The 13,672-nt window shown below is 39.4% G+C and overlaps 1 long non-coding RNA gene across 1 annotated transcript in view; it reads left to right on the top strand.

Moving 5' to 3' along the window:
• Nucleotides 1-13,672, top strand: part of LOC138986323 (uncharacterized) — a 130,023-nt gene that overhangs the window by 111,328 nt on the left and 5,023 nt on the right. The window contains exon 4 of the long non-coding RNA XR_011463155.1: nt 3,116-3,279. This is a non-coding gene — a long non-coding RNA (uncharacterized lncRNA). The remainder of the gene's footprint in view (nt 1-3,115; nt 3,280-13,672) is intronic.

Below are 13,672 nucleotides of genomic sequence, written 5' to 3'. Positions count from 1 at the left end.
TCCAATGAATAAACTCTTCGCATGAGGTGGCCAAAGTACTGGAATTTCAGCTTTAGCATCATTCCTTCCAAAGAACATCCAGGACTGATCTTCAGAATGGACTGGTTGGATCTCCTTGCAGTCCATGGGACTCTCAAGAGTCTTCTCCAACACCACAGTTCAAAAGCATCAATTCTTCGGCGGTCAGCTTTCTTCACAGTCCAACTTTCACATCCATACATGACCACTGGAAAAACCATAGCCTTGACTAGACGGACGTTTGTTGGCAAACTAATGTCTCAGCTTCTCAATATGCTATCTAGGTTGGTCATACCTTTCCTTCCAAGGAGTAAGTGTCTTTTAATTTCATGGCTTCAGTCACCATCTGCAGTGATTTTGGAGCCCCCCAAAATAAAGTCTGACACTGTTTCCACTGTTTCCCCATATATTTCCCATGAAGTGATGGGCCCAGATGCCATGATCTTTGTTTTCTGAATGTTGAGCTTTAAGCCAACTTTTTCACTCTCCTCTTTCACTTTCATCAAGAGGCTTTTGAGTTCCTCTTCACTTTCTGCCATAAGGGTGGTGTCATCTGTATATCTGAGGTTATTGATATTTCTTCTGGCAATCTTGATTCCAGTTTGTGCTTCTTCCAGCCCAGCGTTTCTCATGATGTACTCTCCATATTAGTTAAATAAGCAGGGTGACAATATACAGCCTTGATGTACTCCTTTTCCTATTTAGAACCAGTCTGTTGTTCCATGTACAGTTCTAACTGTTGCATCCTGACCTGCATATCGGTTTTTCAAGAAGCAGGTCAGGTGGTCTGGTATTCCCATCTCTTTCGAAATTTTCCACAGTTCATCACAGCACTGTTTATAATAGCCAGGACATGGAAGCAACCTAGATGTCCATTGGCAGACGAATGTGTAAGAATGCAGTGGTACATATACACAATGGAGTATTACTCAGCCATTAAAAAGAATGCATTTGAATCAGTTCTAATGAGGTGGACGAAACTGGAGTTTATTATACAGAGTGAAGTAAGTCAGAATGAAAAATACCAATACAGTATACTAACGCATATAAATGGAATTTAGAAAGATGGTAATGATTACCCTATATATGAGACAGCAAAAGAGACACAGATGTATAGCACTTTTGGACTCTGTGGGAGAAGACAAGGGTGGGATGATTTGAGAGAATAGCATTGAAACGTGTATATTATCATATGTGAAACAAATCGCCAGTCCAGGTTCGATGCATGAGACAAAGTTCTCAGGGCTGGTGCACTGGGATGACCCTGAAGGATAGGATGTGGAGCGTGGTGGGAGGGGGGGTTCAGGATGGGGAACACATGTACAGCCATGGCTGATTCATGTGAATGTATGGCAAAACCCACTACAGTATTGTAAAGCCTCCAATTAAAATAAATAAATAAATAAAAAGAAAGGTGAGCACCAAAGAATCGATGCTTTTGAACTGTGGTGTTGGAGAAGACTCTTGAGAGTCCCTTGGACAGCAAAGAGATCTAACCAGTCCATCCTAAAGAATATCAGTCCTGTGTGTTCATTGGAAAGCCTGATGCCAAAGCTGAAACTCCAATACTTTGGCCACCTGATGTGAAGAACAGACTCATTTGAAAAGACCCTTATGCTGGGAAAGATTGAACGCAGGAGGAGAAGGGGACTACAGAGGATGAGATGGTTAGATAGCATCACCGACTCAATGGACATGAGTTTGAGTATACTCTGGGAGTTGGTGATGGACAGGGAGGCCTTCCATGCTGCAGTCCATAGGGTCACAAGGAGTTGGACACAACTGAGTGACTGGACTGAACTGAACTGAGTGACACAGAACTATGTCACTCTCATCTCATATACTGGAGATGGACCCTCATGGAATTTGACTGTCAGCCCAAGACTCTCAGTGGCTAGATTTGTCATAAAAAATTCCTCCTACTGTACTTCTACTACAAGTTTTAGCCATGAAATCTTCTGATCAGATCTTTAGATTTATTTTCTTTTCCTTTTTGATGTGATGTTGACCTTCTGTGAATGGTTGGGCCTATAGTTGACAAGAAGAAGTATGTTGTTGCTGCTGCTGCTCTGGCTGCTGCTAAGTCGCTTCAGTCGTGTCCCACTCTGTGCGACCCCATAGACGGCAGCCCACCAGGCTACCCCGTCCTTGGAATTCTCCAGGCAAGAACACTGGAGTGAGTGGAAGATGTATGTTAGATACATTAAAAAGAAACAAACAATAGTAGAAGATAGGGAACAATTGGAGCACAGGTATTAAGGCAGAAAACCACAGGGAATAATCAACAAAGAGGAGTAATGTAATATGACCAGAGTAGAATACGTAATGCCAAAAGGGAGTTGTTGTTCAGTCACTCAGTGGTGTCCAACTCTTTGCGACCCCATGGCCTGCAGCATGCCAGGCTTCCCTGTCCTTCACTGTCTCCCAGAGCTTGCTCAAACTCGTGTCAATTGGATCAGTGATGCCATACAACCCAAAAGGGAGTAATGTAAAATAATGCAGGAAATATTTGTTCAATTAGGTACCTACATAGTAGAGCTAATAATGGTGTTACTGTTTATACTTGACTGAGCTGTTGACCTTTATTAATACAGATAAAGTCTTCATTCCATGGCCCTAGATTGCATCCAGAATCTTCCAACTTTCTCTCTAAGGTGCTCCCGAATAAGTGTATGGATTAATTCAGTTCATCATACCAACTCCATAAACAATAGCGAGTGCTGATTAAAAGTGTCCTACGGATTAAGTGACAAGCAACTCCAAGTGAAAGAGTATGCAGTTATATAGCACTAAGTGGGGATAATAAATTGAGGCTTGACTCGAGTAATTATGTCTGCTCTTTCTGGGATTCTTCTGAACAAAATAAATTTAAATCATTATCTAGCCTTGCCAAAATAGGGTTTTTGGATATTCTGACACCAATAATTGGCATTATACCAACCTTATGCCTTGCTACTGAAGAGGAACCAAGCTTAAATGATTTCATGTAGGATGAAATCAAAACTCGAGTTAAATTGTGGAATGATAAAGGACACTTAAGGAATCAAGTTTTCCAGAAGTATTTAAAATTTGATTGTCGTATGTTTGACTGTTTCAGATATTTGATGTCTACTGGTAAAGCTGAAACTCCAGTACTTTGGCCACCTCATGCGAAGAGTTGACTCATTGGAAAAGGCTCTAATGCTGGGAGGGATTGGGGGCAGGAGGAGAAGGGGACGACAGAGGATGAAATGGCTGGATGGCATCACCGACTTGATGGACGTGAGTTTGAGTGAACTCTGGGAGATGGTGACGGACAGGGGGGCTTGGCATGCTGCGATTCATGGGGTCACAAAGAGTCGGACATGACTGAATGACTGAACTGAACTGAACAGTCTGGAAGCAAAATTTCTATACAAGCTGATTTCATTTGAATATCTGTTTAAAATTCATTTATCCATTCAATAAATATCAGCTGAGTATCCAGTATATGTCAGTCCCTCTTCTAAGCCTCATGGGTAAAGACTGAACAAAACCAAGTTCCTGCCCTCATGGAGCTTGTAATCTGGTGAGGGAGAGATAAATTAATCAACAAATAGGTATTCTATGATTACATGATGATAATTATTGGAAGGAAAATAAAAGCAGGATGAGGTGATATGAAGCAAATGGGGGGTAAATTTTATATCAAGGACAGCCACTCTTAAGTGGTGATGTTTGAATAAAGACATTAATGTACTAAGGTAATAAACTGTGTAAAGGTCCAAGGAACTAGCACTCCAGGCCACAGGAACAACAAATCTGAAGGTTCTGAGGTAAGAATGAGTTTGTCATGTTCTAAAAATAGCAAGAAGATTTTGGCTGTAGTGGGGTATTTGAGCAGTAAGACCTGAGGTCAGAGAGATGGCCAGAATAAAAAAGCATGTAGGGCCATACTAGTCCATGATTAGGATTTCAGATTGATTCTGAAAGTGACTGGAACCCACTGAAAGTGTTGAACAGCAGGTTAGCATGATCTGATTTACAATTAAAAAGTCCTCTGCTTGCTCCTGTCTGTGTATAGGTTAAAATTGCCCCGATTCCTGATGATCAGTTGACATGGCCTCCAATAAAGACCAAAGTCTTTTTATTTGGGACAAAATGAAATTTATCATAATGGCACACCCCAAGAAAACCCAGTAATATTCCTGTTCTCTGGCTTTAGTGTTTCAGTTTTCATGTCTTCCTCACTGGTGGTCCAAGGCCCCTCATCAGTGGCTGGCCACTCAGCTTTAAGGACACAAGCCCATTTTGCAACTGCCTAATCCTGTGGGTAGATGTATCACTATATTGCTATTAACCTAGTGGCATTTCATTACTTGGACTCTCATAAATAATTACTGACCCTATAGGGAGACTTCTGGTGTGCTGGTACTTGTCCTGTTGCCCTTCACTGACACCTCTCTGTCAAAGTATATTTGCAAATGGCCCCCAGGGAATGAGGTAAAAGCTTCCTTTCTTTTCTTCCAAAAGAATCAGCATATATTTGGATACACTTATAACACAATTTAGAACTTAAAGTCCTCAAATCACCATATTATTATAGGAATAGCTTTCATTCTGTTTTTTTCCCCCTCTCACAGAGAAAAACTGAGAAGTGAAAGTTTTTGCCACCAAATGGCAGAACCAGATAGAGAACTGAGTAAGAGCTATCTGAAATATATGAAACTATATCATTATATGTTGCTCTGTTGCTAAAGATACACTAATTTGCCATTTAAAATTTCCCTCTGCTCAGTAGCCATACTATAAACTTTTCTGGCATTTATTTTGATTCTATTTTTAAAAAGAAGCTCCCCCCACCACATTGGTTTTGAAAATATATTTCAAACTTGCAACTTATTGGGAAGAATATGACAAATGCTTTACTTTTGTTGTAGGCATGATAAAACTAACCAAGACTAACATTAATTTGAACTTTATTTTGGAATATGTCCATGAAGAACAAAGAAAGCCAGACTAATCTTCTCGACTTTCTCTCCTCCAGATTCTTATATCAAAGACCCTTTGACATATGTAAGTTAAAGCATTTGAATTACTCGTTGTAGCATGACTCCATCTTGAAGTCTTGCATGCTCAGAATGGAGATTTTGCTCCGATTCCTGTCTTCTGCTGTTTTTTCAGCCACTATTTTACTTAATTTGCATACCTTATCTTTCAAATCACATTATTTGGTAGGATGAGCTGTGGGTTGAATCAGACTGTCAATGGTGATTTGGGAGGAAGTTTTATGAAGCTCACCAGTGCTGGAGCTCATTGCTCGGTATTCCAAGAAATATCATTGCTGTGATTTGCGAAGTTTTCAAAACCTTATAAAGAATGTGACACAGCTAATGTGTTTCAGCCAAATTATTTCAGAGCAAATCTAAGGGACTGGTAGATCCCAGAAAAGCTGACTTTGGCTGTACTAAGGTTTGTTTAAATAAAATAATGAAATAAAGGCAGCTACCTTCAGATTAGCTTCCACATGCCTGTTTTGTAATGCAAAGTCTACAGTCACACTAAATTCAAAATGTGGCAAACTTTCCAATGTAGGGTGCCACATCGCTGACTTCTTTTATGTTGGAAAGGGAATAAGCATGGGTAAAATGCACAAGGAGGCCTCTTTCTCTGCTCAAAAATTTTAGCCCAGTCAATCAGCAAATAGAGTTAATATGGCCATCTTTTAAAGAAAATATCCCATGGCTAGGTTAAATATATTGCCTTTGATTTTAGGTAGCAAGTGAGTTGTTAGGAGTTAGAGTAGAAGTTGGCACATTTTTTCTGTAAAGGTACAGATAGTAAATATTTTGGTCTTTTGTGGGCCATGTGGTCTCTGTCACAACTCCTTAACTCTATTCCCCCACTCATTTATTTATTTACTTATTTTTTATTTGGAGTATAATTGCTTTACAATGGTATGTTGGTTTCTGCCATACAACAACATGAATCAGCTATAAGTGTACATGTATGTTCACCCTCTTGAAATTCCCTCCCACCCCTGACTCCATCCCAATCATTTAGGTCATCACAGAGCAACAAGCTGGTCTCCCTGTGCTATACAGCAACTTCCCACTAGCTATCTATTTTACACACAATAGTGTATATATATCAGTGCTACTCTCTCAATTTGATAGTGCGAAACCAGCCATAAGAACACATAGCTGAATGAGGATGGCTGTATTTCAATAAAACTTTATTTACAAAAACACAGCATCCCAAATTTGACCCATGTGCCATAGTTTGCTCCCTAGGTTATAGCATTTATAGTAGAGCATGGGTTTCTTGGGAATATTATTTCAACACAAAGAACATCATGAAGTTTTTGGACAACTAAGAGAATGCCTTGAGTTGGGTGAATACCTTATAATTTTGCCATCAACCTTAGTGTCTTCTTCCACTAAGAGTCACCTTATTTGCTGCTTTTGGACTCGAGCTGATGTTTTATTATGGCTAAAAGGATAGAAATAACCCATATTTTTTATTACTCTCTTTCTCATAATTCCTTTAGAAATAGCAACACCTGGCATTTAAAAAAAAACAAAAAAACAATAGACTGTTTAGATGTCCCACTCATAGCAAATTTCATAAAGCAACTAGTGACTTTAAAAGGGATTTTTATAGGAGCAGTTTAAAGTAGAATAAGTAGAATTTATTTCAATGTATCTTGCTCTAGTTATAATTTTGCATTTGGCCAAATATCACTTTACATTGTTTTGCTCTGTTCAGAGCCTTTCAGAACTTATCTAAATAGTTTTGTGTGCATACTAAGGAATGCATGTATTTATTACTTTGTACCTAATAACCATGTATAACTATTCTGTTTTTCCATTGTGGCCTAGAAGGGGAAATATCCTTCAATGAGCACTTTCACATATGTTTTCTCATTTAATATAATTTAATTATTTTTACAGATGAATCATAGGGAAGATAAAGTTACTTGCCCAAGGTCACCCAACTAGTTAAGAGTGCAGCCAAGCTTCACAAACAGGTCTCTCCAACTCCAGAGGCTTTGCTTTTTCCACTACATCACAATGACTACAGGAAGCTGCTTGCAATTCTTGGCAGGCTTTGTCTATTTTTTTTCTTAACCTGAGCTGTTTTCAAGTAAATCATAGAACTGAGTAGCATAGTATTCAATCCTTTTCATATATTTTGGAAGCACATATTTTCTGAAGGAGATATGGTAGATGAATTTGTTTAAACAACCATGGTTCTATGACTTGAATATTTCCAAATAAGGGTGACTTTCAAAAATTATTTGCTTTCTTGGCAGTCTCCATACATTCTTTCTGAATACAACTACATTTCCCATCTTCCTTGTTTAGCAAAAAAAAAAAAAATCACATGTTAATAACATTTTTGAAAGGTGTGGTTTGGCAATATTCTTTTCAGATTTCAAATAACTAGACTTCTTGGCATCATAACTTCAAATTATGGTGGAGCTAGCTGATAATAAGTTGAACATTCTGAAACTGACTTCTGTTTGGGTATAGCTTTGTGTCACCCTGAATGTGGATATGAGTTAGGGGTAAAAGTTAATGCCAAAATCTTAAGATACAGATATTCAAGCCTTTTATAAGTATGAGATAAATTCCCTTCTGTCACAATTTTTTTTTTTCTTGAACAGAGCAGAAAACATCAAAGTGAACCACTACATGATATAAAAAGTGGGGTTTGGAGAATTGACCCTTAAAGGTGTTATAGTGTGTATGACCCTCAGACCTCCATCTCTATTGTGCAAAAATATAGCTATTTTAAAATAACACCTATCTTTCAGACATTGAACCCCAAGGGCTCAATGGTGGGGGACTGGTGGGAAAAAACTAATCTCAGTCAGTTCTTATGGTCTTTTCCCCAAGATTTATCAATATCACACTGTCAATATTTTATGTGGTGCCTGGATGTTGGAGGTAATTGGGGTGAATAGTAGTGATGAAAGGACAAACATACGGTTATTAGTTATTAATCAGAGGTCTATATCGACTACTACTGAGATGCTCACTCTCCTGGCCCCTTCAAATCAAAGGTCCTTAGCTGCTTTCCCACTGCTCTTGGGGCTCAGGAATCTTTGCCAACTCTGCATACAGACTTGCCTGCCAAGAAACACCTCACAGCCATTGCTTTCTAGGGTCTTAATCCTTCCCTGCTAGAACTGCTACAAAATGAAGTAAAAGATCCTTGTTTCTATTCAAGAATCTTATGTTTTGGCTCCACTCTTCTCCCCCAGCTTAGAAGAATCCATTTCTAGTGTGAGAAAAAAAACTTCTCTCTTTCTATATTTTGAAGGTCCTGTCTGCCTGTGCAATTATTTTCTCTATGAGCGTAATTTTTTATATTTTATTATTTTTAATTACAAGATAATTACTTTTCAGGGCTTCCCTGGTGGCTCAGATGGTAAGAATCTGCCTGCAATGCAGAAGACCTGGGTTTGATTCCTGGGTTGGGAAGATCCCCTGGAGAAGGGAATGGCTACCAAATCCAGTATCCTGACCTGGAGAATTTCATGGACAGAGGAGTTTGGCAGTTTATAGTCCAAGGTCACAAAGAGTTACAATATTGTGATGATTTTTGCCATACATCAACATGAATCAGGATTAAATATACATATGCCCCCTCTCTCTTGAACCCCCTCCCATCTCCCTCCCCATCCCACCTCTTTGGGTTGTCACAGAACATTGGCTTTCAGTTCCCTGAGTCACACATCAAACTTCCATTGGCTATCTATCCATTTTACATATGGTAATGTATATGTTTCAATGCTATTCTCTCATACCATGCCACCCTCTCCTTCCCCTACTGTGTCCAAAATGTCTGTGTCTACTTTGCTACCCTGCAAGTAGGATCATAAGCACTATCTTTTTAGATTCCATATATATGTGTTAATATATAATATTTGTCTTTCTTTCTAACTTCATTCTGTATAATAGGCTGTAGGTTTATCCACCTTATTAGAACTGTATATGTACCACAACTTTCTTATCCATTCATCTGTCAATGGACATCAAGGTTGCTTCCAACTCTTAGAGGAAAACATAGGGAGAATACTCTCTGACATAAACCACTATGACCCACCTCCTAGAATAATGGGAATATAAACAAAAATAAATAAATGAGACCTAATTAAACTTAAAAGCTTTTGAGCAATGAAGGAAACTATAAGCAAGGTGAACAGACAACCCTCAGTATGGGAAAAATTAATAGCAAATGAAACAACTGACAAAGAATTAATCTCAAAAATATACAGGCAGCTCATGTAGCTCAATATCAGAAAAACAAACAACCCAATCAAAATCAAAAAGTGGACAGAAGACCTAAATGGATGTTTCTCCAAAGAAGGAATGTGAAAGTCACTCAGTAGTGTCCGACTCTTTGCGACCCCATGGACTGTAGTCCATGGAGTTTTCCAGGCCAGAATACTGGAGTTGTAGCCTTTCCCTTCTCCAGGGGATCTTCCCAACCCAGGGATCAAACCCAGGTCTCCCACGTTACAGGAAGATGCTTTAACCTCTGAGCCACCAGGGTATCCTTTCCCTTCTCCAGGGAGTCTTCCCAACCTGGGGATCGAACCCAGGTCTCCTGCATTGCAGGCAGATTCTTTACCAGCTGAGCCACAAGGGACGCACAGGAATACTGGCATGGGTAGCTTCCCTGGTGGCTCAGATGGTAAAGAATCCGCCTGCAATGCAGGAGACCTGGGTTCAATCCATGGGTTGGGAAGACCTCCTGGAGAAGGGAAAAGCTACACACTGAAGTATACTGACCTGGTGAATTCCACAGGCAGAGAAGCCTGGCAGGGTACAGTCCATGGGGTCACAAGGAGTGGGATATGACTGTGTGACACAAAAGAGAGATACACTATATACCAAAACGTTTACAATGTTTGTATTTTAGTGGTAGGATTCCAGGTGTTTTTAAACTTAGTTTATAATTTTATATATTCTACAAATTGGCTATAGTGAACACATATTACTCTTGAAATCAGATAAACTGCAATCCTTAAACAAAAGTTTACAGACATTTCATTGCTGCAATGGTTATAACATACCTTGAAAAAAAAAATATATATAAGTTTTCACTAATAGAGAGCTGGTTAAATAAATTAGTTCTAGAAGATCTTGTAGGTCTTCATAGAACAGTTCAACTTCAGCTTTTTCAGCATTACTGGTTGGGGCATAGACTTGGATTACTGTGATATTAAATGGTTTGCCTTGGAAACGAACAGAGATTATTCTCTCATTTTTGAGATTGCATCCAAGTACTACATTTTGGACTCTTTTGCTGACTATGATGGCTACTCCATTTCTTCCAAGGGATCTTGCCTACAGTAGTAGGTATAATGGTCATCTGAGTTAAATTCACCCATTCCAGTCCATTTTATTTCGCTGATTCCTAAAATGTAGACATTCACTCTTGCCATCTCCTGTTTGACCATTTTCAATTTGCCTTGATTCATGGACCTAACATTCCAGGTTCCTATGCAATACTTCTCTTTACAGCATCAGACTTTACTTCCATCACCAGTCACATCCACAACTGGGTGTTATTTTTCCTTTGGCTCTGTCTCTTCATTCTTTCTGGAGTTATTTCTCCACTGATCTCCAGTGGGCACCTACCGACCTGGGGAGTTCATTTTTCCTGTCCTATCTTTTTGCCTTTTCATACTGTTCATGGGGTTCTCAAGGCAAGAATACTGAAGTGGTTTGCCATTCCCTTTTCCAGTGGACCACGGTTTGTCAGAACTCTCTACCATGACCCGTCCACCTTGGGTGGCCCTACATGGCATGGCTCATATTTTCATTGAGTTAGACAAGGCTATTGTCCATGTGATCAGACTGGTTAGTTTTCTGTGATTGTGGTTTTCAGCCTGTCTGCCCTCTGATGGGGAAGGAAAAGAGGCATACAGAAGCTTCCTGATGGAAGAGAATGACTGAGGGGGAAACTGGGTTTTGTTCTGATGGGCGGGGACCATGCTCAGTAAATCTTTACAAAGCTAGTGGAGGTGATGGAATTCCAGTTGAGCTATTTCAAATCCTAAGAGATGATGCTGTGAAAGTGCTGCACTCAATATGAAAGCAAATTTGGAAAACTCAGCTGTGACCATAGGCCTGGAAAAGGTCAGTTTTCATTCCAATCCCAAAGAAAGTCAATGCCAAGGAATGCTCAAACTACCGCACAACTGCCCTCATCTCACACGCTAGCAAAGTAATGCTCAAAATTCTTTAAGCCAGGCTTCAACAGTACATGAACCATGAACTTCCAGATGTTCAAGCTGGATTTGAAAAGGCAGAGTAACCAGAGATCAAATTTCCAACATCCGTGGATCATCAAAAAAGCAAGAGAGTTCCAGAAAAACATCTATTTCTGTTTTAGTGACTATGCCAAAGCCTTTGACTGCATGGATCATGACAAAATGTGGCAAATTCTTACAGAGATGGGAATGCCAGACCAGCTGACCTGCCTCTTGAAAAATCTGTATGCAGGTCAAGAAGCAACAGTTAGAACTGGACATGAAACAACAGAGTGGTTCCAAATCGAGAAAAGAGTACATCAAGGCTGTATATTGTCACCCTGCTTATTTAACTTATATGCAGAGTACATCATGAGAAATGCTGGACTGGAAGAAGCACAAGCTGGAATCAAGATTGTCGGGAGAAATATCAATAACCTCAGATATGAAGATGACACCACCCTTATTGCAGAAAGTGAAGAAGAACTAAAGAACCGCTTGATGAAAGTGAAATAGGAGAGTGAATTAGTTGGCTTAAATCTCAACATTCAGAAAACTAAGGTCATGGCATCTGGTCACATTACTTCATGGCAAATAGATGGGGAAACAGTGGAAACAGTGAGAAACTTTATTTTGGGGGGGCTCCAAAATCACTGCAGATGGTGACTGCAGCCATGAAATTAAGACACTTGCTCCTTGGAAGAAAAGTTATGACCAAATTAGACAACATATTAAAAAGCAGAGACATTACTTTGCCAAAAAGGTCCATCTAGTCAAAGCTATGGTTTTTCCACTAGTCATGTATGGATGTGAGAGTTGGACTATAAAGAAAACTGAGCACCGAAGAATCAATGCTTTTGAACTGTGGTGTTGGAGAAGACTCTTGAGAGTCCCTTGGAAAGCAAAGAGATCCAACCAGTCCACCCTAAAGGAAATAAGTCCTGAATATTCATTGGAAGGTCTGTTGCTGAAGCTCCAATATTTTGGCCACCTGAAAAGACCCTGATGCTGGGAAAGATTGAAGGCGGGAGGAGAAAGGGACGACAGAGGATGAGATGGCTGGATGGCAACACCAACTCAATGGACATGAGTTTGAGTATACTCTGGGTGTTGATGATGGACAGGGAGGCCTGACAAGCTGCAGTTCATGGGGTCACAAAGAGCTGGATACAACTGAGCGAATGAACTGAACTCAACTAAGTAAACTATGGCATGTTCATTCAATGTGACATTATAAAAGCTTAAAAAACAAAGTACTTGTAAATGCACTGACATAAAATCTTCAAGTAATATGAACTGAAATAAAGCAAGTTTCAGAACACCATGGTCCTATTTATTCTCTTAAAATATAGAGAAATTTGGACAAGCCAGATATAAGCATTGAAGGAGGTCTGCAAGATTATTTTCAAAACTATTATCAGTTTTCTTGGGGGAGCAACATTGAGGGAAGGGAGTGTTCTTTCTTTTTATTAAGTTATACTTGACATATCAGTTCAGTTCAGTCGCTCAATAATGTCCGACTCTTTGCGACCCCATGGACTGGAGCACACCAGGCCTCCCTGATCATTACCAATTCCCAGAGCTTGTTCAAACTCATGTCCATCGAGTCGATGATCTCATCCAACCATCTCATACTCTGTTGTCCCCTTCTCATCCTGCCTTCAATCTTTCCCAGCATCAGGGTTTTCTCCAATGAGTCACTTCCTCCTATCAGGTGGCCAAAGTATTGGAGTTTCAGCTTCAACTTCACTCCTTCCAATGAATGTTCAGGACTGATTTCCTTTAGGATGGACTTGTTTGATCTCCTTGTAGTCTAAGGGACTCTCAATAGTCTTCTCCAACACCACTTGACATATAGTGTTATATTAGTTTCATGTGTCTAACATAGTGATTCAATATTTTTATACATTATGAAATAATAATCACTATAAGTACAGTTACCATCCGTCAACATACAAAGTTATTACAATATTATTGACTATATCCCCTATGTGTACATTACATCCCCATGACTTATTTTATAACTGAAAATTTGTATATCTTAACTCCTTTAACCTATATTGTGCATCCTCCAACTCTCCTCTTCTCTGACGACGACTAATTCTATATATCTGAGTCTGTTTCTGTTCTGTTTTGTTTGCTCTTTTGTTTTTCAGATTTTGCATATAGTGAAATTATATGGTACTTATCTCTCTCTGACTTACCATTTCGCTTAGCATTATACCCTCAAAGATTCATACATATTGTCACAAATGGCAAGGTTTCTGCTTTTATGGCTGAGTAAAATTCCATTATACACACTGTTACACACACATACCACAACTTCTTTATCCATTCACCTATGGATGGACACTTAGGTTGCTCCCATATCTTCGCTATTGTAAGTGGTACTACGGTGAAAGTAGGGGTACATAATCTTTTTGAACT

This window comes from Bos mutus, chromosome X (assembly GCF_027580195.1).
Source record: "Bos mutus isolate GX-2022 chromosome X, NWIPB_WYAK_1.1, whole genome shotgun sequence".
Taxonomy (NCBI): domain Eukaryota; kingdom Metazoa; phylum Chordata; class Mammalia; order Artiodactyla; family Bovidae; genus Bos; species Bos mutus.
The sequence above is the reverse complement of the archived record's forward strand: the minus strand, read 5'-3'. Positions and strand labels throughout refer to the sequence as shown.